The sequence below is a fragment of the Haemaphysalis longicornis genome, unplaced genomic scaffold, assembly GCF_048455015.1.
Source record: "Haemaphysalis longicornis isolate Haplotype H1 unplaced genomic scaffold, Haemaphysalis longicornis Haplotype H1 scaffold_1, whole genome shotgun sequence".
Lineage (NCBI taxonomy): Eukaryota > Metazoa > Arthropoda > Arachnida > Ixodida > Ixodidae > Haemaphysalis > Haemaphysalis longicornis.
The window spans coordinates 397,285,099-397,311,698 of record NW_027526203.1 but is presented as its reverse complement, the minus strand read 5'-3'; the positions used below and the strand labels follow the sequence as shown (position 1 = coordinate 397,311,698).

General features: G+C 48.6%; 1 long non-coding RNA gene across 1 annotated transcript; it reads left to right on the top strand.

The window, feature by feature from the left end:
* Window positions 1-108: 108 nt before the first annotated feature.
* LOC144155352 (uncharacterized) lies at window positions 109-26,600 on the top strand. The gene is made up of 2 exons (XR_013319558.1): window positions 109-343; window positions 26,475-26,600. It is a non-coding gene; the product is annotated as an uncharacterized LOC144155352 (long non-coding RNA).

Below are 26,600 nucleotides of genomic sequence, written 5' to 3'. Positions count from 1 at the left end.
GTACATCGACGGCGGCCCCGCTCTCGCTGGCAAAGTTGCTTCCGGTTCTTTCATTGGAGGAGGGAAAGTGACGTCACGTGTCGTCACCAATCTGTGCGCTTTGAAGCCACCAAGGCTGAAAGTATGGAGGGCGACTCATCACAACCACGTCGGAGCGCTGCTCCTCTCCTCCTCGGCGCGAACCGTGCGTGCAAGGCGCGCGCCGCTTGGGTGGGAGACACCCGAAATTTCGAGAAGAAAACTTTCGCCCGGCGCGTAACAAAAAAGGAGCAGGTCTTTCGTCGACGTTCGAGACCCGGGGTAAACATAACCTCTCCGCTGTGTTCGCCACATTTTCGCAATGGTAAGGCAGCGGCTTGCTTTCGCTTTTTGTTGCTCGCCAGTATTTCGACACTCTCCTTCCCTTCTGGTTGAAAAAAATGTCATCAGAGATGCGCCGCAAGAAGCAGTTTGCAAAACGTGGAGCGAAACCAGTTTTTCGGCTGTTTGTTACGGTAGACATTTCCTGAAAAACTGCATTACCCGTGAATTGCGCGAGTAGAAAATGTGTTATGAGGTTTCATGTGGACCAGATTGCGTTGAAAACGCTGAAAGCGTTCGTGTCGGTCAAAGCTTACTGAGGTACAAGGTGAATCCCATCTTGCAAGCAAAGCAATAACGCCAGCTGTCGACATGCAACTCCTTCCATTTCTGTCAACCAGTGTTTTTCAGCCATATTATATATATATATCGGAAGAGTGGATAATCCGCCGCTGGGGCGGAGCGTTTCGCACCTTGGAACTTGTCGCGCAGCCTAGTTTCGAATTGGTTGGTTTAACGCGCCGCCGATTAAGGCCGGGAAAGGAGGGATGCAACGTAGTGAGGGCTCCATTTTTATTACTATGTGATCTTTAATCTCTCTCGTGTGTTTCCGCTTATTTTTGTGCAGTATTATGGTGCAATGGAAGACAGGTTTGCACCCACAGTTTATGCAATGTATGCCGAGATAAGAGTGATACATCACGCCTAATATCACGCAAAAAATATTCTCCTTACCCTCTTATTCTTCCTGTGGCTTGGGAAGTTTTTTCAAGGTGGGCGCTCAAGCCAGTCGATTTTGTGGTTCTGGAAACTATGGGGCGTTTTTTTTTTTTTTTTTTGCGTCTGAAATGTATGTTTCGTTTTGTTTTTAAGTCTGCCCTGGCTTTTCGAACTGAATCTTGGACCGAACACCAATTATTTTAATTAACAGCTCTTTACCCACTTCAAACACCCTACGTATTGTAATAACTAAGGTTATTATTTGTTTGGTTAGGGAAGCGCAATCATGCCCGCCGTCTGGCACTCAACTGCTTGCTCTGTACGCGTTTACGCGTGAAACAGTCGTCATCCACGCAGTGAATAAAATTACGGGAAGGAAATCACTTACTCGTCCTAAAACATCAACCGTCTAGTGATAGTGACGCGTGAGTAACAAGTTACAAGAAGAAAACAAGGCAAATTAGAAATTAAGTTACGATTAAAGACGGGTCGGGCGTGCTGGCTAAACGACTCGGTCGTACTGAGCCTCGCTCTTTGAAACCACTCCAGCCAGTGTTTGCTTGTTTTGTCTTAAAGCCAGGATTTGTCTAATCGTGCAAAGACCAGGAGGACTCAGAGAGGGGGTTCGAGCCCCTCTTTTTGGTGGGGAAGGGCGGTGCCCCGCTGGTAAAATGGCTTTAGAGTGCGTGTACGCGAGCTACTACTGAAACACGTGCATGTACTCACCGGCAAGACCTGGTCCGTGGGACTAGGCGAGCGGTACCCCACGGAGAAGTACTCGTGCCACCGGGTTAGAGCTCTGAAAATATAAACACCGCGCTGTTCACGAGGAGGCTGACCGTCGTCAGCGAGGCACCGTGACATCTGCCAAAGCGAAGGGCTAGGCGTTGTGGGTGCTCGTTAGTGGTGGTCAGTGTGGTGGTGATGCGCACTTCATCGGCCTTCGAGAGCAAAGCTAGAAATTGGGTGAGCATTCGTTCGTGGACCGGATCCACAAAGCAGCTGCTGTATGAAACCCGTTTGTGAGCTTAGTTGAGAAGACGAGTAGGATATCACACGGCGAGATAATCAGGGCGGGCTTACGGCTTCGGCATATATTTGATGGAGTGGGGGAATGCGCGACGCTCGTGTTTTCGAAATGCCGAAGTGGTGATAAACTCGCCACTACAAAGCTCGGATGCGATGGTGCCGAATCAGGATATAGCGCGCCAGGAATATAAATACATAGTCGACAAATTTGAGTGCCGCTTCGCTTCACTGCATGCAAACGTATGAGCCCGTTATCCCATTGCTTCTTACATTTGTGTGACAGTTCTACGAGGATCGATTAGTCCGGTTAAATAGAAATTCGTTCATACCGGCCATTTTTCCCACTCGAGACGACACTGTACAAGCTCCCTTATCATGAAGCTGTTTGGAATGTTGTTCCTTGTCAAAAGCCCGCCGCAGCCTTCGACGCCGAAAGTACACGAACTTGCTGTACGAAGTCATTAAGACCGCAGGTCCAGGGGAGAGAGCTCACCGTCTCCTTAATTCTTAATCCATAATTCTTAATGCACCGTTGAGGTGCATTACGAATTATGCGATAGTTGATGGGTCAGGTTAGGTTTCAGAAACTGGTTCTGGTCCGTCATTTTACTCACTCCAGGCGAGGCTAGTTTTAAGAAGCTCTACTTTCACTGTGTAGTCCTTGTCAGACGTTCTGATGGCACGTGTTTGACATCTAAAGTGCGGAAATTTCACGTGATATTTCACTTGATATTGATAGTCTATGCGAACTGACTGCAGAAAACCGTAGAAATGTGATTCCTTACAATTCCCCTGCATTGTAAGGTTGATCTTCCGCGCAAGGTTACTTTACCCAGAGCAGTTAAGTAACCCAATAACTTGCGATAAATACTCTACAGCATACGGTACACTTATCGATGAGCAGCAAAGACATTCTGAAAATGTCTTTGTTCCTTATCTCCAAAGCGCTGACCAGACTTGAAAGCTCGCACATGGTAGCTGACAAGTGCACACAAAGTAAATCGTCCTGGTTTATCGTAGCTCTAAAAATGCGAAAACACCGTTGCTTGACGTTGTGAGTCCAAGTACTCGAGATAATGAATAGCTGTGCAGATTGCGCGTGCGCCATAAATTCAAGTGCGCCTCACAAGAGGAATTTCAGTCACGCGCTGTCCATGCCTTAAAGCGACCAAAAGAAAATACACTATTATATCGAGGAAACAGCAGTGATATAGCTACGTCATCGTCGTGCCAGCCGTATTCCCTGATCCTCGTGAGTGACGTACGAATCACTATGCAAGTAGCGCGCGGCCATGGACCAACGCGCACACAAGGTTCGGCCGTGTGGAGGTGGGTTGGCTAATGCGTCTAGTAGGAAATTGGATTGACCACGAGGGCAAATTTCCTGCGTGTGCCCAAACGCATGTAAACCTTACCTCCCAGGCGGAGAAACTGCTGAACAAAGGCTTCGTTCCATGATAGCAAGAGTGGAGTCTCTTCGGCACAGCATGTTGCGGATAAGCCAGAGACCAGAGCAGACAGAAGTGCAAGGTTTAACTGCGCCCAGAGAAGGGTTTTATACATCCCTGACGGGAAGGCGATGATAGGATGCGCTCTCCCCTTGTCATGTCTAAAGTCGCTGGAACTTCGCGCGATAAGTTCCGCGCGATTGCCAGTAGCGCCCCACGAGATAACGCGTGCCACGTCTGTGCGCGTGCTCACTCGGGCCTGCCCCATGAAATCCCTTGGGCTGCGGGACTGTACCGACATAAGCCGTGCCTCAATCCACCCCGGGCTGTGTACGACCCGACCCCCAGCGAACCGCGTAGCAGTCGTTGCGGGCCTTGTAAACATGCTTGTAAAGCAGGAACGATGGGTCTCGGGGGATGCGAGCGACGTGGCGGAAGAGGGCTCCAGAAAGCGCGACACCCATTCCGGCTCGTTGTGTACTTAACACGGAGTTTCGAGAACGGCACCTACCTGCCACGCTGGATGGTCAGCGAAGCACTACTTCGTGATGCTTGCGGCTTTTAACAGAAGCCAAAGGCATCACTATTTTACCGCCGTGTCCCCTGCCGTTTTCAGCTGCGCAAGCCTGCACTACACGAGCGGGAGAGGATGGACTCGCAGTGCATGCGTCTTGCCGTTAGCAACCCTTATGGCTCTTCCAGCAGGGGGCAGTGTAGTCGCGGTTGCACTCTAGATGCGTTCAAGACGTGACTGAGGCTGCATTCCGGAGTACTCACGTACCGGAATACTAGATATGCACCACAAGGAGGAGGCACGGGCAGGAGACATATACAGGCTGCTGAATTAGCCAGGCTACGAGGACAGTGCGTCAGCGCGCCTCCCTTGGCCCTATGTGAAAAGGGGCTGATACTCTTGCGGCAAAGCCATCCACGTGTTTTTGAAGCGCGAGGCGTTCCATAGCGCAGCAGCGTTCGTGTGTACGTTTGTTGGGGTGCTTGCTTGCATAGGCGGCTGCTGACGAACGAGGCGTCCGCCGCGGCAGAAATTGTCTCGTAACGGGGAGGATAGTCCGGACGCCGGGCGCATGGGGAATTTCCAGGTGTGCGGGACGTGCCTCGATTCCCCACCACGAACGGATATGCCTGCCCTCCGATCCCAGAATGACACCAAGGAACGGCTAGTCGCAGCACAACTTCTGCAGAGACTTCGCACCTTTGCGCAAGAATCCGTGTCAGCTTAGCGTCGCTGGTTATTCACCTTCAGAGGCCGCAACGGTTCATGATCTTTATAGGCGATAGTTTTTCTCGTGCTACCTGAACCGCCTGTCTGCCTGTCGGGCCAAAGAGAAAGAATGCTTGATCGCCAAGTACATATAGGCAGGACCGTTCCAAACTACTGAAAGAAAACCTCTGGCACATTTGAGGCAAAATGTAAGTACATAAGCGGGAGTGCCCGCGATCTAATCGGTAAAAATGCACATTTGGTTGGTTTTTGCAACAGCAAATGCAAAAGGAAACAACGCATTAAACATGGCTCATAAAGGCGAGCAAAATATAACACGCAAAGAACAGAGCTCGAACTCGTGCAGGAAAAATGCGTGCTTTCCCATCAGATGGCACGTGAATAGTGCCATCTAGGTGATGTTTGTATAGTGCAAACGCGGGAAAAATTCAAGTGCGTTCATTTAAGGGGAAGGATGGGAGAAGAGGGCGTTGCGAGGCAGCAAGGCAAGCAGACACGCGGCCTTTCTTTTCTTTCAGCAGTTTTTGCGCGAAACCCGCAGCGGTGGCTCGATGACGTACTGCACAGCTCACGAGTCCGATTCGCAGTATTTTTATGCGAAACGTACAGATGTCCGCTCAAAGAATACCTCTGTCATATTTGAGGCAAAATGTAAGTACATAACCGAGAGTATAGATCGTTCTTTAAAATAAGAACACACATTGGATTGGTCTCTGCGTTAGCAAGTGAAAAAAAAAAAAAAACGCGTTTAAAAACGGTGGCGGAGAGAGGCGAGATAAAAAATGGACACCATCCCGCCCAGAGAAAGTGGATGTCCAGCGCAGCTGTTGTAAATCACAACTGTGCTGACGGGGGAGGGTATGAAGCGTTCCTTGTTGTCTCGGCAGGCTTGTAGCTTGCACTCGGCTTTTCTGGCGGCAAATTCTGCATCCTGACGCATGCGCTATACGTCTTGGGCGAGAACTGCTGGTTCCTGCCTAGTCTGACGCATGTGCTATCCATGAAATGAAGTCAACCCCTCGCTTTTCGTGAGCAGCTGCAAACCTAATCTCTGCCAGAACATTTGCCAGTTCATTGTTCACCGGCAACTTATCGTACTGAGCCTAATGCTGCACGCCTGGTTAATCTGACGCATGCGCTCGGCCTCTTGGGCGAGAGCTGCTGGGTCGTGCCTGGGTTTTCTGTTTCCGTCCGACGAGAGGCTAACAGCTTCGCTGTAAAACAAATACATACAAAAGAGGTCGTGCAGCTCCAAGCAGAGCAATGAATACAAGGTGAAGAAAAGGGCGCACGCTGTCCCAACAGATGGCCCGCGAGCAGTTCGAACGCGGGATAATTGAACTGAATCGCATTCGCCATGGAGGAGGGGAGGAGCGTGAGTGGAGACGCAGTTACGTGGCAGAGAGGCGGGAGACTATGGTCGTTCAGCTTGTTTATTTGCTTGCTTGGCTGCAAATGTCTTTGAACGACGATAGGATACGGAGCCGATTGTTTTCGTGCTTTTCTTATCACTCTTGACATATATGAGCTCAGCGTGTTTCCTCGATCGAAGTTTTTTCAAGTCAGCACTGCGTTCTTCCCTTTCACCCTTGTTGTACTGCGTTGTAAATATTTGTCACGCATTGCCTCGGGCTCAGCCAACAGGCTCAACGCGCGAGCACTACGAGATCAGTGAGGCAAAGTACCCGTCTTCGAAATTCCCATTGGCTGCGAAAGCGGGTATGCGCCGGCGTCACGTCCCCCACAGTTGAGAAAGCGGGTATACAAGCATGCACGCGTGCGCGCCGTAGTAAACGCACTAAACTGCTCTTACTGTTAATGGGAATGAATGGGAGGAAGCCCGTATTAGAAAACAAAGGTACCATAAATATTTCGGTTTTTTAAACTCATACTTTGGGTTTTCATCGCTAAACGCCTTTACGTTTTGTTTTCGGCGTGTGTGTGTGTGTGTGTGTGTGTGTGTGTGTGTGTATATGTATGTGGGGGGGGGGGCACGCACGCACGCGCGCACAGAAGAGCCCGTAACCACAACAGAACCGTGCCGTAAAGCAACCATAAGGGCTTTTACCACGCGCTGTTCGTGAATAACTTCCAGTTGCTCAAAGCACAACCTGTTTACTGCACCTTTGTTCTCGGTGTATCTTATCGCTGCCTGTTACGTGATTACTAAGCTGAATTTACTGTTGAAAACCTCATCGCCGTAGAAATATGTTCATGAACAGTTTCCGTTGGGTGAACTTTGGGCTAGTTCGGCTTGACGTTGTTCGGTTGTGGCAAGGCCAGACCAGCGCTATAAGGCGCACCGTAGTGGAGGGCTACAGAGACCACTGGGATACCTTTACCGTGCGCAGAGGAACGAGAGGAAGAGAAAAGGCTTTTGCTGAAGCCAAATAAGAGCGCTGTTTGTGCATTGTGCAGTCATCAGTCCAGGACCCCGGTAGAGCTTAATTCCGACACATGGGGGTTTCGCCTGCACTAGAAATACAGTCTCCGCGGGCTATAGTGCCATCACGCGACAGGCTGAGAGCTCGCTGTAACGGTCACGTTGCACGTCTTATACCCCTGTCACACGGCAGATCTAATGACATTTACAGCAAATGTCATTCGCTCTAAATGTCATTAATTCGGCGCTACACGAGAATACCGAATGACATTCAAGGCGAATGACATTTACCGGCTAACTGAGGTCCCGGACCTCAGTTACACCTCAGTTGGCGGCCGAATGAGTAGCCTCGACAGCAGTAGCGCGTCCCTAGACAGGAAAATTCAGTAACAAACCAAAGAATACTGTTTCTAAAAACTGTCAGTAAACTTATATTTTCTTTCTTGTATTGTTGTTCTAATAAAGAAAGACCACCAAGTACTAACAAAAAAGAAAATCTCGTTCCCAGTGCACGCGCTACCCTAATCCGGATTTTTTGCAGACTTGTCTCAGCTTGTGATGTCTACTGATGTCACCTAAATCGGTAGTTTTCTTGTTTTTATTTTAAAAAATATTCCTTTGTTGTGTTTTTTTAAAAAATATTACGTGTGAAAACATTCTATATGCGCTTGAAATGTAATTTTACGGTTTTGCGAGCTCGCTAATCGTCACCGCTATCACAATCAAATGACATTTGTTCCGCCGTGTAGACCCGCACGGCCGAGCCGAATGTCATTTACAGCTAATGTCATTCAGTTTGAATGACATTAGATTTTCCGTGTGACAGGGGTATTATTGACGCCCTGCGCATTGTTAACAGAAGGGCTATACCCACCTGCCAATCACGAATTTGATGTACACATCAGTTTTCCTATAAAAGCAGAGCGGGATCTCTACAAACTTGCAGCCGATGAGCTCTATGGCCCGACGAGCTGCGAGAAGGGTTACCCACAAATGAGGAATTCATTTTTTTTTCCTCATTAGCTGTAGGCATGCTGGATCACGTTAATTATTCGGAATGTGAGGAGGAACTTGTTTACGTTATAGCACCCACCGCGTTGTTCAATGCGCTCAGTTGCCGACCGCGAGGTTGAATTCCCGGTAGGCGTTTTCCTCGTAGAGACAAAAATGCCTGCCGGTACGTTGAAGGGACACTCAATACGACTATCAAGGTGGCTGTAAACGAAAGACCGGCTCTTCTGCGTTCAGCCTCCCCTTCAACGTTTGCACTACTCTGAAGGAGGCCTTACATGCTTAGAAACCAAAGACTAAAAGAAAAACAACTAATTTTTGTCACATCGTGCGCAGAGCCAAACCGCTTGCATCAGAGAAACCGGAAGAGAGCGTAGTAGGGTTGTGGTGCAGCAATACTCCCAACCAAGTGAGGCTTCGGGGGCTTCGTCGATTCGGTCGAACCAGCTTTCGGAACACTGGCGTCCTTTGCTAGTCCGTCCGTGAAGCAAAAGCTGTCTTGCGTGCATTGAAAGGCTTAATTCTCTTTAGAACACCAAACTTTTTAGAGCTCGCGCTCGTGCCGATGGTCCAACGCCGCACATCTGGCACATGCAAACAGGGCGTTGGTATCTTCGACGGCGGAGAGAAAGAAACAATGGTGGTGATAAAATGGGACTCTTCTGATATGCGTCTGGCCTGTGCCACTCGCTGCACACTAGCAAAGGGAGGAGCCTTGCACAGGGCCCTTCTTCAAGGCCAGGCGATGTGCCAGCACGGTCATCCTGTTCAAACGAAGTGGGACCGATGGCGTTCAGTCGGAACACTGATGCATTTCCCCGTAGACGGGTTGGTTGGCCTCTGACGAGATCTGTGGACACAAGGCGCGTGCGTGGAACCGGGCATCGATTGTTTCAAGAAGGATTACCGTCAAATCGCCAAAAGTAACGGTTCTAGATGAGACAATGCGCGCATCGATCATGAAGAAGGAGTGCAATAGTATACCTTTATCTCGAACCACGTATTGGTATACATTTATATCGTAAGCGCGTTTGCTTAGTGCGCGAAAAATCGCCGCACAGGTTCGTTCTTCGTTCGCGATTTGGGTTTTTGAAGGTTTGGCGATCGATTGAACGCACTTTCAGCGAAAGTTGGACGCATTTGAATAAGCTTTCGTGCTTCTCTCAACTTGGTTTTTCGGAAGGGATGGTAATTTTTAGAAGAACGCGAAGTTCCCTGTCAAGACGGATATCATTTACAGCTTGTTCGTTGAGGAAGCTTGATTGGGAAAAGTGAAGGGGCACGAATAGATGGAGAATGTTTGAGCCACTTGAGATTTGCGAATGACATCGCCTTGTTTAGCGAATTCAAAGATGGCCCACAAGAAAGGCTTCAGTAGTCGTACTCGGAGTGCTTAGTGGTAGGAGTAAAGACAAAAAAAAATAGAAATTGAAATCATGCCAAGTAGACCTACTGAAAGCGCCCCCTTCAGCCTAGCTATTGAAAAACACAGTAGGTGGATGAATATATCTAGGTCCAGTTGGGAGTGCTGATCCAAACCACGAAGTGGAAATCAAGCGTAGAATTAGCACGGGCCGGGCAACGTTCGGCAAGCACAGTATAAGCTACCTCTATCACCGAAAATAGTGGTATAGATGGTATTCATTGAAAAGTTTAGCTGTCAATTCCTTCGTTTAGCAACACTGGAAATAACCACGGACATGGCGCGGCTTGTGCCCCTGCGCCCGCACGCCGAAGGGAAAAAAAACACGGGCATGCGTCGCCTGCTCCGTTTCAACCCGATTATCAACGGTGGTTTCAACAGAGATGTTATTAATAGCACTCACATTAGACTCTATAGGCATTACTTTGCGTTCGGTGGGGTACAGTTTGGAACGTTCAACACACATCACGTGCTTAGCACGGACAAGTACCGCCATCCCGCGGAGCCCGACGTAACCATTAACCGCGCCCTCGCATGGTTTCCTGCATGCGTGCCTCGCCAGTGATCGAATACAAGCTATACAATCAGTGCTTACTTCCAGTGGTGACTTATGGGGCAGTAACTTGGGGAGTTATTAAGCACCTCGAAGAGAGTACTTTGGTCTGCACAGCCACCCAAAGAATGATAAGAATAACGCGTAGGGACAGGAAGCGAGCGTCTTGGATCAGGGCACAAACTCACGGTGAAGTCCTCCTAGCTCAAATTAAGCGAGATCTCGACAATCCACACCGTGTACGTAGTGCGGTGAAATGACAACCGGTGGACCACCGGGGCAGCGTGATGTCTACGGAGAGACGGGACTAGAAAACACCGAAACTAAACCTTATGCGTGCCCTCCGCAACCAGAAGAATGCTTCGACGAGGTTGTTACAAACTGCAACTTTGTTCAATTTGAAAGAACTGGGCTCCAGTACCTCGCTCAGCTCCATTGCGGCCACGAAAGACGTAATTACCCGCAAAAAAACAAAACACAAGAAGTATTGAAACATTTCCAAATTTCGCGCCACAGTGACGTGTTATGGGCACGAGTGAAGTCACGTGTGTAAGCAATAACATTTTCAGTCTGCACGTTAGCATGTAAGTGATGCTATCGAACGAAACTAGGAGTTTGAAGTTTATTGTAGGGTAAACGTACATAAAAGTAGGGTAAACGTACATAAAAGATGAACAAGTATGCGGAATACACGAGGAGGTCCCAGAGCAAGAACTGTCGGGGGGACCACCACGTGTAGAGGCCCCACTACAATCATGCCGTCATTTGTCTTAGCGATGGGTTAGTTCGGCGTCCCCCAATCGCACAAACAAAATTCTGTGACGTCATAAGTTTCCGTACGGTGGCTGGGGAGTCGCCACTGCTTCGCACCTTTTTTTTAATATCTCCACTATTTGTTCAAAGTTTGCGATAAAACTGGTATCATTGTTATCGGGACAAGGCAGTGTTCTCAATGAACCAAACTTGTATTTTGTCTTCATATACACCTTCAAGGTATTTTCCGGGGCTCTTGCACACAAACGGAAGTGCACACTGTGTACTGCACAGCGCGACGTACTGCCACCTCCCCTTTCCCTATCCACCCTGCTGTTGAAGGTAACTGACCTCCTTTGGTTACAACTGAACTCGATGGATTTTTCTTATCGGCTGTTTTCGATTTAAACCGAAAACGCTGAACTCTACACGATATACCGCAGCTTGAAGGTGACCAGTGATCATGACACCTCATTTCAAGCGCTCTGGGCGGTAAATTTGCCTTTAAAAATCAAATTCCCTAGATCTAAACGTCGGCTTAAAGTCTCATATTTTCGAAAATGCATGCAAATTTTCTCCTCCGGCAAAGAAAGAGTTCATCGGGTTTAACGTAAATGCAGCAGTCTATTTTGTGGTTGTTTTGTGCTTTGCCGGAGGGTTGAACTGAGTGCTGAGCGATCTCGTGAACCTTTAACATTTAATCGCATTAAAAATTAATTCAAAGCACCTAGCTCTGAGAGTTTCTACGAAAACCTAGACAAACCTTTTTTGTTGTAATTGAGGTCTTGAGCGAGCTCGTCCTGACGTCATAAGCGAGTTTTATGAATGAGTCTCACGAAAAAAGAAAAAAAACGTTTCCGCAAGAACAGCGTTTCACGGCGACGTGCCCTGAAAACGCCAAGCGCCGAAACGTAAAATTAAGACAGACGCAGCGAAAAGGTGCAATTTTTATGTCAATTTGCGATTTTAACCTTTTCTAACGAAATTAGAACTAAATAAGCCTAGCTGTAAATCGAGAGTAAAGGTTTTCTTTGAGCGTGTGACTAACCCGTAGTCATTTCAGAGCTATTTAAAAAAAAGGCAATGTGGAATCTCGCATGACGTACACCTTCCGTGCTTTTTTTTAGCTGTATATCTGCATTTAGCTGCGTATTTCTCTCTGATTTGATGTCAAAATAATATATTAATGTATTTGTACAGACGATCCTCTCACGCCCCAACCTCGAGCCTAGGTGCGCTATCAATGAAACAGGTAGAGTTTAGAAATTCCACGGATTTTTTTTTTTTTCTGTTTTATGGACGTGTCCTTTATGATTTGACACTTTCGCCGCTCTTGTAATGTTTATTTTTTGTTTGCTTTTCTTATCTCAAGGTGCGCGCAGCTCCTTAGAAAATTCGCTTTGGCTCGCAGCATACTTGAATTGTGCCCCTTGTGGCTTTTAGTGCCCATTTACAGAACCCCAGCAAGGCGTGAATCATTCCTTCAGCAGATGAAACCCCAAGGAGGAGGAGGATAAACAACTTTATTGTGGACGAAATTTGCGTGGCGGCGTCTTCAGGAGGTGTAGTCCTAATTTCTTTTTTGATTTTGCGCGCGCTCGGCAACCAGCCGTTCTTCGGGCGTCTATCATCGGTGCTTGCGTTAAAGAACATTGCCGCTCCGTCTCACGTTGCAATCAAAATGGAGCCGCGACCCGCCGCGGTGGCTCAGTGGCTAAGGTGTTGTGCTGCTGAGCACGAGGTCGCGGGTTCGATTCCCGGCCGCGGCGGCCGCTTTTTTGATGGAGGCGAAAAGCAAAAACGCCCGTGTGTGCGAGATTTCGGCGCACGTTAAAGATCCCCAAGTGGTCAAAACTAATCCGGAGCCCTCCACTACGGCGCGCCTCACAGCCCAGGTGTAGCTTCGGCGCGTTAAACCCTACAATCAATCAAATGGAGCCGCGTGCTGGCTTCCTAGAGAACGCGTTTAAGTTCACTCTTGTATAGACGGCGCAGTGCGTGAAGAATTGCTGAAAGGTGTCCAGAATTGAGGCATGCGCCATTCTATCACGACACGCAGGCGGCCCTGGTTCACGTACGTGGCCCTTCTCGCCGCGTGACGAAAGCTGCTCCCCACACGAGGCCGTACGAAGAGTGCGGCTCACCTGAGCCCACACGGCTACATCGCCGTCATGCGCCCACTCAACCGCATAGAAAGTGCACGCAGTGCCAAATTTAAGAAAAGGGAAATTCAGCTACCCCCGTAGTGAGCAAGATAAATTCTCTAGATTAAAAAGAACGAATTGGACGACCTGATGCAGATTCCTTCGCTATGGCTGCGCACGCAAGTCTGATTTGGTTCGTTTGCGTCGTTAAGCGGTTCCAAACGGATCGTGCTTGTTCTCGTTAGCGAGTGTGTACCATACTTGGCGTTAATTCGTGCTTGCAAAGCGTCGTCCAATGCACCTCTCCGGGTAGCAACATGGTCCTATGGAGTACGCGCACAAATTCTAACTCATCGAGCGACTAGCTGCTTTTTAGGGCATCGTCCAATACAGCCCTTCGGGTACGTGTCACACTTCTGCACTTGAGACCACAGTCATAGACAAAGCGCGATCACGGAAATGTGAACCAGAGCACACAAATAGCGCGATTGCTTTCCATGCTAGTCAAATTGTCGCCTGGCTTTATTACAGCAACAAGGTTGTAAATGTGTTGTTCCAAATATACTACTAGCGGGCCATTATTTGACCTCCACTATCCATATGCTTTGACTTTGTGTGTTCTGGACTCCATTTGTCCATGGCTGTACATGCGCAGGCTTCAGAGTGCGCGCACAAATTTCTTGCAGAAGTGAGGAAATGGCGGCAGGGGAGCTTCCCAGAAGGACCGATCACCAGAAATGAACCCCGGCAACGACACGCGCTCAAGCCAGGACTGTGCGCCCTAGGTCGACGCATGCTTGTCCCGGGAGTGCCTCGTATACACGTAAGGAAGGACACTCGCAAGCGCCCGTCTCGGCTGCTTAGCTGTGCACGAGCCAGATTCTTCGGCCGTCGGCTGCGTGGCACAACAGTTCTGACTGCGTGCAGTCAAAAAAGGCGCAAGTTGTAAAGGACGGCGTGAGTCAGGCTTCAGCAGAAATAGACGGGCCAGCGCAGTTTGGCACGAAAGCAGACTCGCGAGACGAGTCACCCTGAGTGAGCCCGCACGCACCAGCGTAGTGCGGCCCTCGTTAGGGCCTTGCTCAGCCTCTGGCGCTTCCAATTGGCGCACACGAATGCGAGTGCAAGCTAACGTGCTGCCCGAACACGACCCGGCAGCTGGAACCACCGCACTGCCACAAGTGCAGGACAGGCGCACGCTACAGTGCGCACGTGGCTCCAAACAGGCAGTGGATGAAGATTTGGTTCGTTCGAAAGGCTGCTCCGTCAGAAGAACAATCGTGCTGGTTTTAGCGCAAGGGAAACACATTAAAGAGTGGCGACCACCAGCCACTTTATCGCATTGCATCATCGAAGGCGCAACCTTCCAGGTTTGTGCGATTGGCGGCTGCCGACAAAAAGCAGCGACAAAATGACGAAGGCAGTGGCTTGATTGATCGTAGGACTTCACGCGCCAACGCAACGCAGGCGACGAGGCGCGCCGTAGTGGAGGGCTCCGGTATAATTTTGACCACCTGGGGATCTTTACGTGCGCCGAAATCTCGTACACACCGGCGTTTTTGCTTTTTGCCTCTATCAGAAAAGCGGCCGCCGCGGCCGGGAATCGAACCCGCGTCCTCGTGCTCAGCAGCACAACGCCTCAGCCACTGCGGCGGCGGCAGTGGATTGAACGCGCCGCTTGAATGCTATAGCATGGAGTCAGTGCACTGGGGATCTTTCCCACCCGGCTCGGACTCTCCTGAGGACGTCGTAGGAATGCATGTGGTGAACGAATACCGGATAGCGTCTCGGACAGTCTGAGGGGGAGTCCCTGGCTGATAATCGAAGAGCCCCTCTGATTACCCCGTTTTTCGGTACCTCAGAAGGAGCTTTCTCTTGTACTTGTAACGTCTTTGGTGAAAACAACATTCTTCGGGGCTGGAACAGAGTTGAACGAGTTACGAGTTTCCTTAAATTAAACAAGGACGTTTGTCGTCTTTGTAGTCCTCCCACTTTAAACTCGTTCAAAGAAGCGAGCGCCTTCCGACCTCCATCTGTGCGTTCGGTTAGTATGGTTGTGAACCGACCTCTGTTGGCACCACCCTTCTGCTCGGATCACAAGACTAGAGCGAGCGAGAGTTCCTGATACAAAACATTCTTGGTGGGTTTTAGCGTCAGAGCTACACCTGGGCTATGGGGCAGCATGCGTAGTGGAGGGCTACGGATAAATTAGACCACCTGGGGGCTCTAACAGCCGCCGAAATCTGCACGGCTGATTTTGTATACAGTCGTCCACAGGCTTAGCTGGAGCAATATGTTCTACTCTAGCGGGTCGTAGCGCTAACATTTTGACGTAAAACGGTTCAGATCAGTGTGGAGGACTTCAGTGCCACCTTTAACTCCAGAGTAGTGTAAAAGTTGACTAAATTATCTTACACTTGGAGAGTGGTAAGACGCTAAGGGTGGAAAGCGTTGCTCCAGCTAAGACGGTGGACGACTGTGTACCTTCCGCATGCATAAATAGGCTGACATGTGTTAGCGCACCTTCAATTTACGGGGAGCTTACATATATAAATAATTGGGATTTATTTCCAGTCAGTACACTTGGACACATGCATGTTTAGAGGCGGCCGGGATGGTTGTGTGTTTCCCCTACGGCAGGAACGATTTTAAATTGTGGGTTCAACGGAAGTTGTGTTTTGGTACATCATGTTAAATATGGTTGTTGAGCGGAGTGATCCGAATCTTGAACTGGTAGTTCGTAAGGAATTCAGGCTTCATATAATCTAGAATTATGCTCCGGGGCGTTAAAAAGGGTACGGTTAGAGCCACTAAATAAGGTGGCTCTAACTAAATGTAGTGGCTCTAGGTACGGTAGATCTTCGGTCTATGCTCGGGTGGAGTGCGAGCGTGCCATAAATAATGCAAGGTGCTTGGGGCACAAGCTGATACTCAGCTTAGCTGCTACGAAGATTAAAATCGAACTATTTTGAATACTTCTTTGGGAGCTAGATGCCGATCTTGCAACTTATGTTGCATCTATAGGTTGGAGCCATTGCAGTGCCGTAGACAGCGTTCGGCTACCTGGGGTGACTAACGCGTCGGTCGGGAGTCGCGTACAATTCCGATAATGCAGGTTCAAATTTCGCGCCTTTTTTGTGGTTGTTGTTGAGCGCCGTGATTTTTGCCGCAGAGCGTGATCAAGGCAATCTGAGGGGATAGTTGGTCTGACATGATTAGAATGCAGCGCACTAAGGACGGAATGAGCAAAGAAAAAACACACCTCACAGTGCGATGCGGTGCAGTGTGCAATGTGCACCTTCCCAAGTGCATATTGCACACTAATCACTTAGAGGGTGATTGCAAATCGCGGACGTAAAAGTGTGGTATATCAACTTTACGAACAAGTGCGGGGAAATGGTAGACACATCTACGTTATGCCCACTGTCTTTGCAGGAAATAAGCACGAATTAATGTTCCAATTTTCTTGTCTTGAACCTCTTTCACGCAAATAGAACTCGCAGTTCAGCGCTCTCCCCGTCCACTTCTTCCGTTGCTACGTCTTATTTGCGCTGCTCGCCTCTGGTAACCATAGGTCGGCAGGCTCACTCAAGAGTGCACTCACACAGCCCCCACTCACCACTCACCCATGGGTGGTGTGTGTGCGAGCGCAAGCGCCACTCGCGGCGAGCACTAGTCACCACTCGCGAGAGTGAGAGCAACTCGCGGGGAGCCCCGCTCACCACCCGAGTGCCACTGGCGCCATAGAGTTTCTCACTACCTTATTGAGAAACTCTATGACTGGCGCCATTTGTGGGGCTTACCTCGGTGCGCGCCATCATGCGCGCCACTACTGCGCTTGTACTCGCTGTTGGTAAAAAGCGCTAAGGCTCACGGGTACGTCGTCTGCTACCGCCACTTCCGGTTCGAGATCTATCCTGCCCTCCCGTACGCCTGCGTACGCCGGCGGCTTTCAGACGCGTGTGTGTGTTTTTTTTATTAAAGACGATAGTCTTTCTTGCGCTACTTAAACCCAGAAATTTTGTCTGTCTGTATGTCTGTGTCTGTCTGTCTGTAACTCGATTCAGTCACCCCTTTTTTTTTCTTTATTGTCTTCTTTGACAGGATGACAAAACAGACACACGTAACTGATAATCTGTACACTCAATACGAACACTAGAACTGCAGCCCTTCTTGGGCAAGCGGGGTGATTTCAATATTCTTTCATTACCAACAATGCTTCAATTGTGGGTAGCCACTCTGGTTTAGAGGGCTGTAGTTTCTGTATCCGCACAAAAGAACCTATTGAATCTGCTCTGGGTCGGAGTAGCGTACCGCCATCCTGTTTCTCCAGATGCTATGTATTCCATACAGCATAATTGTGTCAAGCGGCACACCGTCCTCATTTTCAACGTTCAAAAACCTAATACCGTAAGCATCGACAGGCAAATCTTTTTTGAGTGTTCGCTGTAGGATGTCCCAAAAGAACACCGCTCTCCAACAGTCCAAGAAACGTGCTCAATTGTTTCTGGCTTTCGACACAGAAAACAGTGCACACCCCATGGCACAAACCATTCATTTTCCTCCATCCAGGTCTTTACTTCCAGTGTTCCAGTATGGAGTTTAAAAAAGAAAGATTTCACTCCACCTGGGACCGTCATTCTTTTCACTCGCTTAAGTACATCTCTCTCAGGCCTTAGATTACACTTGCTGCGGTATATTGGCACTGGCAATACACTCTCGACGATATCTTTGTACAGTTTCTTCCGACTCACCCCGCTTAAGTACTCTAAAGAAAAACGCACTGAAAGAAAACGGTATGACCACACCACCTCCTTAAAAAATCCACGTACAGTTCCCCTCATGTACTCAGAGCTCACAACAAATTCAGGCAAATGTCTTCCAAGTCGCAGCTGACAAACCGTCCTAAGAAACGCGTCTTCAGCATCACGAAGAAACAAATCTATTGACCACTTGCCTTAAAAATAAGTGCGATAAACCAAGTCCGCCTTCACGCACTTTCCGAAAGAGGTTCGTTCTGTTCGTTCTTTCCCATGATGAACTCCAGATAAACACGGCGAACACACGATGACATTTCTGAATATTAGCCCTTGAACAATGCAAAACTTGCATTACATACCACAGCTTGCTTATAAAAAACAAATTGCAAACTGTGGCTCTCGCAAACATTGATAAACCCCACCCTTTCCACTTCTCTGTCTTTTCTCGAAGTTCGTTGAGTTGCTTGGCCCAGTAAGGGTCACTGTCTTGATAACTGTCTAGTGGTACCCCCAGGTGCTTAACAGGACTCGTGACCCACTGGATGTTGGCGAAAACGCTTGGCGTGGACTGCCATTCGCCATGCCAAAAGCCCCTAAGCATTTAGACCAGTTTACTGCACTACCGCTAGCTAAGCAAAAGTGTTTCACGGTTTGTACTACCTCGAGAATGCTTTCTTTAGTAGTGCAGAATACTGCAATGTCATCCGCGTACGCTAGTAATCGAACTTCCGTCATTTTCAACCGAAAACCTTGAATGTTACTGCTTTTAATGACACTTAAGCAAAACGTCTCGATATAAATGCAGAAAAGGAGTGGGGATATCGGGCATCCTTGCCTCACCGATCGCTGCACCTGAACTCTTTTTCCAACTGCCTTATTAACTATAAGACGGGTTGTGCATTTACTGTATGCCATACGCACTCCATTTCGAATAACTTTGCCGACACTAATGTACTCTAAAATTTGAAATAAGATATCGTGCGGCACACGATCGAAAGCCTTCTCCAAGTCAATCTGGAGCATTGCGACCCCAGATTGTGTGGCATCACAACACTCCAGAATACAACGCGCCTTATGTACATTCGTGAATATAGTCCGCCCTCTGATCCCACAAGTCTGGTGTGAACCTACAATATCTTGCATTACTGTTTGGAGCCTACTAGCTAATACTTTCATTAAAATTTTATAGTCTACATTTGTTAAGCTCAGCCACCCCGCCAAAGTAAAATGCTTACTGCGCAATAGTCTTATATACTCACAGCCAAATGTAAACGTTTAAGCCCGGTTTATATGTTCATACTTGTCAACTTTGTTGAACAAGAACAAGACATTACGCAAATATAACACAGGAAATTAGTACACAAGGGATATTTACAGTGTTCCTTTATTAAAAAATTCCTGGATGCTTGGTTTTTCGATAGCAAATGGTATTATACATCTACTGCAGAACAACGCGTACCGCCTGCTGTTTCCCGCGCCACCCCCGGGCGGCATATGAGAAATCACGCGGCAACAGCAAAGAAAGGTTCCGCTAGCTAGGTTTCACGTTCTGCTTGGAACGCAAGTGGAGCACGGCAACGCGGTTCTATAAACCTTGAAGTCGGCCGCCTCGATTCACGCGCGTATCCGCCGTACTGCAGCGCTGGCATCGAGGAACCCCGCCTGTAGCAGTGGAACGCGGTAAATTCAAATCGTCTTGAGCAAACCTTTCGTGTGTTTACCTTGGGATGATCGCGACAGAACATGAACAGCATGAGAGGTGAGCGGGAAAGCGAAGGGGGGAATTTCCTTGGCAAATGTCTACAAAGACTATCGTCTTTTGACGACATTTGCAACGAAAGGAGCAGATACGCGGCCAATTATTTGTCACAGGGTGCTTACCTGTCAGATAAACCCCTAGTAGGGTCAGTCATTATTATTTTTGTAATTCCCGATGCACGAGCGTTTTTTTCCCCGGTGGAAACAGATAAACAACCAGCACACACGCGCGTGAAAGCCGACGGCGTACGGGAGGCCAGGAGAGCTCCCGAACCGGAAGTGGCGGCTCTCCGCGGGAGAAAACAATGTACCCATGAGCCTTTGCGCTTTTTACCGGTCACCTATTCTTCGCAGGAGCCGCTCCCTGTGATGGTTGTTAATGGCCGGATTGCTTTTAGCTTCGGAAATATGTCGTCACTGAGCTCCTGTGACGGGGCACCGTAGAATTAATTCTGTGGTGGCGTGTTGCTTTAGGAATATGGTTTCGATGGCCTTCTGACGCCGTAATACTGTTCGGTTTCATGACTAATGGAGGTCCTGCTGCACACACTCGCGTGCGAAGGGGGACAAGTGGTGAGCGCGAGCGAGTGGTAACGATGAATGGTGAGCGTGAGTGAGTGCGACTGGTGATGGCGACTGGTGAGCGTGAGTGCGAGTGGTGACGGCGAGCAGTGAGCGTGAGCGCAAGTGAATGCGAGTGGTCACGGCGACTGGTGAGCGCGAGCGCGAGTGGGTGCGAAAGGTGGAGGGCGCGTAGTGAGCATGAGTGCGAGCGGTGAGGGCGACTGGTGAGTGTGAGTTAGTGCGTGAGGAAAAACTTGTTTTTCTGTGTGAGTGCGGGTGAGTGGCGCCCAGTTTTGCCCATGTATGCTGGTAACTTTAACCGTGGTTTGAATTTATTATTGCGTGAGAAAAGTGACTGTGCACTGATTAAGAATGGTGACGCCACTGATTGGTTGCATTCGATCGGTTAGCGCAGTGTAGATTCGGCACAGATCAAAGTGCACAAAGCACTTTGGGCATCCAGAGTGCACCTGCCTCATCATACCATTTCTGCTGCCTTCTTGATTGATTGTGGGGTTTAACGCGCCGACGCAACGCAGGCGATGAGGCGCGCCGTAGTGGAGGGCTCCGGATTAATTTTGACCACCTGGGGATCTTTATCGTGCGCCGAAATCTCGTACACACGGGCGTTTTTGCTTTTCGCCTCCATCAGAAAAGCGGCCGCCGCGGCCGGGAATCGAACCCGCGACCTTGTGCTCAGCAGCGCAACGCCTTAGCCACTGAGCCACCGCGGCGGGTTGCTGCCTTCTTTTCCACGGCTGACAGTATCTTTTCTCCACGCTCCGTGCTTCCTTAATAACCGGACCACATCTCGATGCAAATACAGGTGCCCATCCTTGAGTGGGCAGTCAATTGTGGACACCAAACCGCGCAACCTCCATGCGGGCGAACCTGCGTCATCGAAACGGCGTCTTCGCCAGCGATCAGAAACCGCCGGTGCGAGCATGCGAAGACACGCGTTCTACAGGCTTGCTGCGATATTCGAATCACACGTTTCGTTTCGTCCTCGCTTTCTCTTCCCGTAATAATATATTCACTTTTCGGCGTCGCACTGGTGCTTTTATTGAGCGAGCCCTGCTCAGCGCGTCGACTTGGAGTGACGGTTCCACCGCAGTAGGTTATAACTCCTCTCTCTGTCAGGACGGAAGATGTTCTGTAGGTTTAAATACGAACGACTTAATCAAATCAAGTTAAAGGCGGGAACATATTTCTTTAGTTGTCATATACTGAATAATCATACGAATAGCCACCGTACCTGGGAAAAAAATCTAACGTCAGAGCTCAACGCATCCGAAGAGGTAGGCGGGACGACAGAAACACCGGATGGGCACACGTCCCCGTTACGAAAAAAAGCGGGGGTTCTTGACCTACAAATATACACAAAACGGAAAATCGCAGGTTAACCGCACAATCGTGTCACTAGTACTGTTTGCCACGTGTGATTTACTGTAAGGGCGATCGCCCTGTTGTCACATGCTTTTTGAGCGCGCTTCCCAACAAGTTGTTCACAAATATTCGTTGGATTCTTGCATTTTGTCTGCGGCAACTCTCAGGTTGTACAGCGTGCTTTGCGGTGAGGCGGCGGTTCAGTCGTTTCACCACAGCCTCACGCCATCTGCCCGTTGGCGGCAGTGGAGTCCTACTAACATCTGGATGGATCTTGGCAGCGCTGTTTGTAATCTTCCTGATTTGTCACCGCGCCAAGGGGCTTGTTCTGTCTCCCAACATCTTCTCGTCGAGATTGGACTGCAGTTGTAACTTCATGAATCGATCTGAACACCAAGTGGACCTCGCCACACGAGCTGAAGTTGAGTTAAGTCAGAAGTGGCGACATGGGCGTCGACAGGGGGATGCAGAAGGGGCACTCCACCCCCCCCCCCCCCCCTTACGCCAAACCAGTACGATTTCCGTTTACTCTCTCCCCCTCCCCCCGCAGTACAATCGGTTTGCTCCCCTCAAGACAAAATCCTGCCGACGCCCATGGATGGCGACTCGTCGAGAGAGGCAAGCAACTTTGAGCCGCACGTTGAAGGAACCTCCATGTTTGAAGGGTTCGCGAGCCTGACCCCGCACGATGAAGCGACGCCGACACGCAAGAAACATAAATCATCGGTTTATACCGGGACAACAAAAAAAAAACGACATGCGCAGAAATATCAGAAACACACAATAGTCACAGGAACGCGACACTGAATAAAACACTGCATCGATTGTGCAGGAAAAAAATCAAAGCCCATTCGTCTAACCACAAAGGTAGTTGAAACGCGAAGCTTTCTTCCGCCGCAAACAGAGTTGAATCAAAGTCCAATCTCGTGAGGGATTCGTTCGTTGTGGTCAGAGTTTGGACTTTTGATGATGATGATGATGCTGCCCTTGTGTTCGGAACGGACCTCTTTCGGGGAGGTTGGCCGGGGGTAAAGTGTTGACGTGCACCTGCGCTTCATATGCCTTTGTGGAAACACATTGTGTCAGTTGGCTGTCGTGCAGCGCGTTTTGGGCGTAACGATTTCGATTTCGGACTTCGACTTTGGACTTTATCTTTCGCTTTACCCACGATCATCATCCTCAGAGAAAGTTGGCTTTCCCGCCGGGTGCCATCGGTGAGGCAAAGAAAGCTTCGCTTTGAAATCGAACTGCTTCGACCGTGTCGGCAAGGCGCCATCGGACAGACGTCGGCTTCATAACGCGAGGGCAGACCATGAGAGTCTTTTTCTCGGCGCGCTTGTGTCAAGTTGTCGTTCCTGTAGTGCGTTTTGCCGTGCGCCGCCAGTGAGGCGTAGAAGGCTTCGCTTTAATAATACGGTGCTTCCCTCGACACTCACGACGGGACGGTCCCTAACCGCACCGTGCGCGCCCACATGTGCTGGTTAGTCCAATCTCGCCGAGGGTCGTGGCATTCTTCCATCGTGGGTCGTGGTGACGGTTGTCTGCCCCTTGGCATGGCAGTTGCTGCGTATGTTCTCGGTTTGATGCGCACTACACACGTGTTCGTTCCACGCTCACTGTGCACCACACCAGCACGCACGGGGCGCATGGCACGGGGGCTGACGTCCCTATCTGTGATCCTCGCGCGCTCACGGCACTGTCATTACCACACGCGCGGCACACAATGCGTAGGAGCTGCGTCCCGACAACATACATTTGGGAGGAAAATTAGCAACCGGAGCCGCTTGTCTCTCTCCAAAGTAAAAAGCTAACGTCGTGGTTAATTTTTTCAAACCTCAATTCGCCATGCGGAATAAAGGCCTGAGGAGAACGAGAAAAATACCCAGGGGGAAAAGTTCACTGCCGTCGGACCGTCATTTATAAGCGGCAGCGGCGACCTCGTCAGCTGATCCAGAAACAAAAATCTGACAGCTCACTCAATCGGCGAGCCTGTCAACTTCAGCTCGCGCTGCGAGGGTCATTTGAGGTTATCCGCCTGTAGCAATTCCCATCGAAAGTACAAGCCAGTCGTATATCAAACTGGACACGGGAACCACTGCGAGGGATCTGGCCTCCAAGTCACTAACGAGAGCAAAATTCGGATGTGCACAACTAATTAATGACCATTGTAACTGGAACCATTCACCCAGGGGAAACCATTGTGCTGCTGCATAATGCTCTACAGGTGAAACGGGAATTCCTAATTTGTGTAGTTTTGCCCAATCGAAACTCACTATGAAGCAAGTTGTGTAGTCTCATATTGAAGCAGAAATAACTTATTGTCCCAAGTGAATCACCGCGGGAACATTTTAGGTCATGCTTAGATGAGGAATGGTTGCTCATTTATCAATTTAGCTCAATTTTAGTATGCCGCACGAATTTCCTTTCAAACAGCCGCCCCATTTTGCGACCACAGACGTGTTTCTGGATTTGTTTTAAAAAATGTGCGGGGGATGCTACCAGAAAATAACGGGTTTCACCTGGCAACGAAGTGCCGTACTAATACGTAGTGCAAAATATCTACCCAAGCAGTGTCCTTGCATAAAACAGTTTACCCGGAATCAATACCCTGTCTGCTGACCGCACAATTTAACTACTTTTTCGCTTTAATTTAGTGGTTTAATTATTGCATGTTCGCTTTAATTGCACTATTTCTTTGCATAACAATCGTCATATATTTGTCGTTGGACATTCATTTCAGCAGGCGATCGCCTCAGACTTTCTCCTGGCTTATGTGTGATACCCAAATAACTAATAACATTGAAACCCATTTAATTATGCCACATTTTTAGAGCAAAAACTTTCGTGTTAGCTGTGTGCTTTGGAACATGGGGAATTATTTTCCCAGTGCTATGAGACGTTTATACTTTGTTACTATGCGTGCGTGCAAAACGGTACAAATTTTTTTTAACCGTGGCCCTGTTTGTGGTTCTTGAAAAAAAAATCAGAAATAAGTGACCACAAAGTATGTGGATGTACCCTGTGTTTGTTTTCTCACTATGTTTGCTCAAACTATGACACTAGGGGCATTTTTGACTTCACAAATGTCGCAGCACTTAAAAAGGAGCCATGAAGGGAAAATGCAACTTCGTTTAATTTGAAAGAACTAGGATTCAGTATCTCACTCAGCTCCATTACAGCCACAAAGATGTTTTTAACGAAAAAAAAAAGCAAGAAGTATTTAAAAACTTTCAAATTTTGCGCCACAGTGACGTGTTATGAGCAAGAATGACGTCATACGGGCCAACAATAAAACATAATTTTCAGTGCGTTAACTGCACGTTAGCATTCAAGTGATGCGGTCAAATGGAACTAGAGGCCCCATTACAGACGTCCAGTCATGTGTCGTCGCGACAGGTCAGTTAGGCGGCCGCCAATCGCACAAACAAGGTTCCGTGACGTCATAGAAAAGTTGCGGGAAATTGGCTAGGGTGTCACCACGGCTTCACACGTTTTCTTTAATATCTCCGTTATTTGTTCGAAGATTGCCATGATATTGGTATCATTGTTATCGGGACTAAGCAGTCTTTCTAATAAACCCAACTTGTATTTTGTCTTCATGGCTCCTTTAAGTAGCTCTTAAGCTCCACTGCAGCCTCCCGAGGAAGACCCAATTTTTCACACTTTTCTGTCTTACTAATGCAGAATATAAGGACATGTTGTAGTTCTTATGTTGTGACCGAGCAATGTAATTAGACGGTTAATTTAGACCGCCTGGGAGTCTTTGGAGCACTCCGAAGTCTCCGCTACACTGGCGTTTTTCTCAGCTATCAGAAGGCCATGAAATCGCACCCACGATCTCTGGTCAACGCCGATGTGTTCTTTTTCTGCGAATGCCGCTATCCACGATGCTCTAACGCTGACCTGGATGCCAGTGTGTTCAGACCAATCCCCCACCTGCCGTCATGCTTACCCAACCACTAATCGACCAGTTTGAGGGAGTTTGGCGTCCACCACAAAAAAAAAAAAAAAAACCGGTCCGGCAAACGTCCAGCATAATCCGGCGTATACGAATCCACGGCAAATAGGAAGCGATTAATACAATAGATCCGACATGAAACGTATAAAAGCTTATAATGAGAGCTCTTGACTAAGGTAGAAAGCTGAACCAGTTGGCTCATGGTTTTTGAGGTGGGAACCAGTGTTAAGACGCTACACAAGAAGGGAGAAGACACACACGGACGGCAATTAAAACTACTGCTTGTTTGTTTCTGGGCAACTAGGCATTTTTACGCTCTAGTTCAAGGAGAGAAGGCGGTATGTAGGATGCGTGTATAGTAGCTGCTATATTTAACATTTTGTACCTACTTGATATGTACGTGCGGGTAAGAGTAATGTGTGAAAATCGAAGCCAGCTAGTGACGGCAAGTTAAGCGAGGATTGACCAGAAATTCCCCCGCAATCATAGTTCATCAGTAAGATCTATTTCAAGGGCACCCCAAGCCTGCCGGTGTTTTGCTGTTCACAATATTTAGGTAGTTTTATAGAAGAGTGATAGGCAGTCTGTCGGGCATTTATTGTAGCTGGGAATTTGCTGTATCTAGAGTTATTGTAACAGGGTAACTTCAAGTCAAAATAGCGTGCTAACCTAAGCGCTTGACTTTAAAACTTTCAGCAGAAAAGACCTGACAGCCCGCCCCCCTTTTGTGAGGGAAGCGCCATTTACTTTACGATGGTTAAATTTTAATCCTGAAACTGTTCAACAAATTTCACGCAGCACGGATGTCAGAGCGCAAACAATCCGCGATGATTTATTCTTTTTTCCGAACTATTGAAAAAGCCCTTACCGCCTTCGTTACATCATTCGTTTGCGCACACAGCTCATTGTGAACAGAGTTCGATTACACAGATGCGACATATGCTGCATATGCACTGCGCACACAAAATTGATGCGGTTCCTGCAAGCGTACGGAGCCGAAGACTCTCCTGAAACGTTTCCTTTTTTTCTTTTTTTCCTTAGGACCCCGTGGCTTTCCCGCCGTTAAGCGTTCGTGGCGCCGACTTCCAAGAAGATAAGAGGAGAACTACGTACTGCAGAGCCGCGGAGTTTGGAGTTTTGGCGCAATAAAACCCATCCCATAAGAAA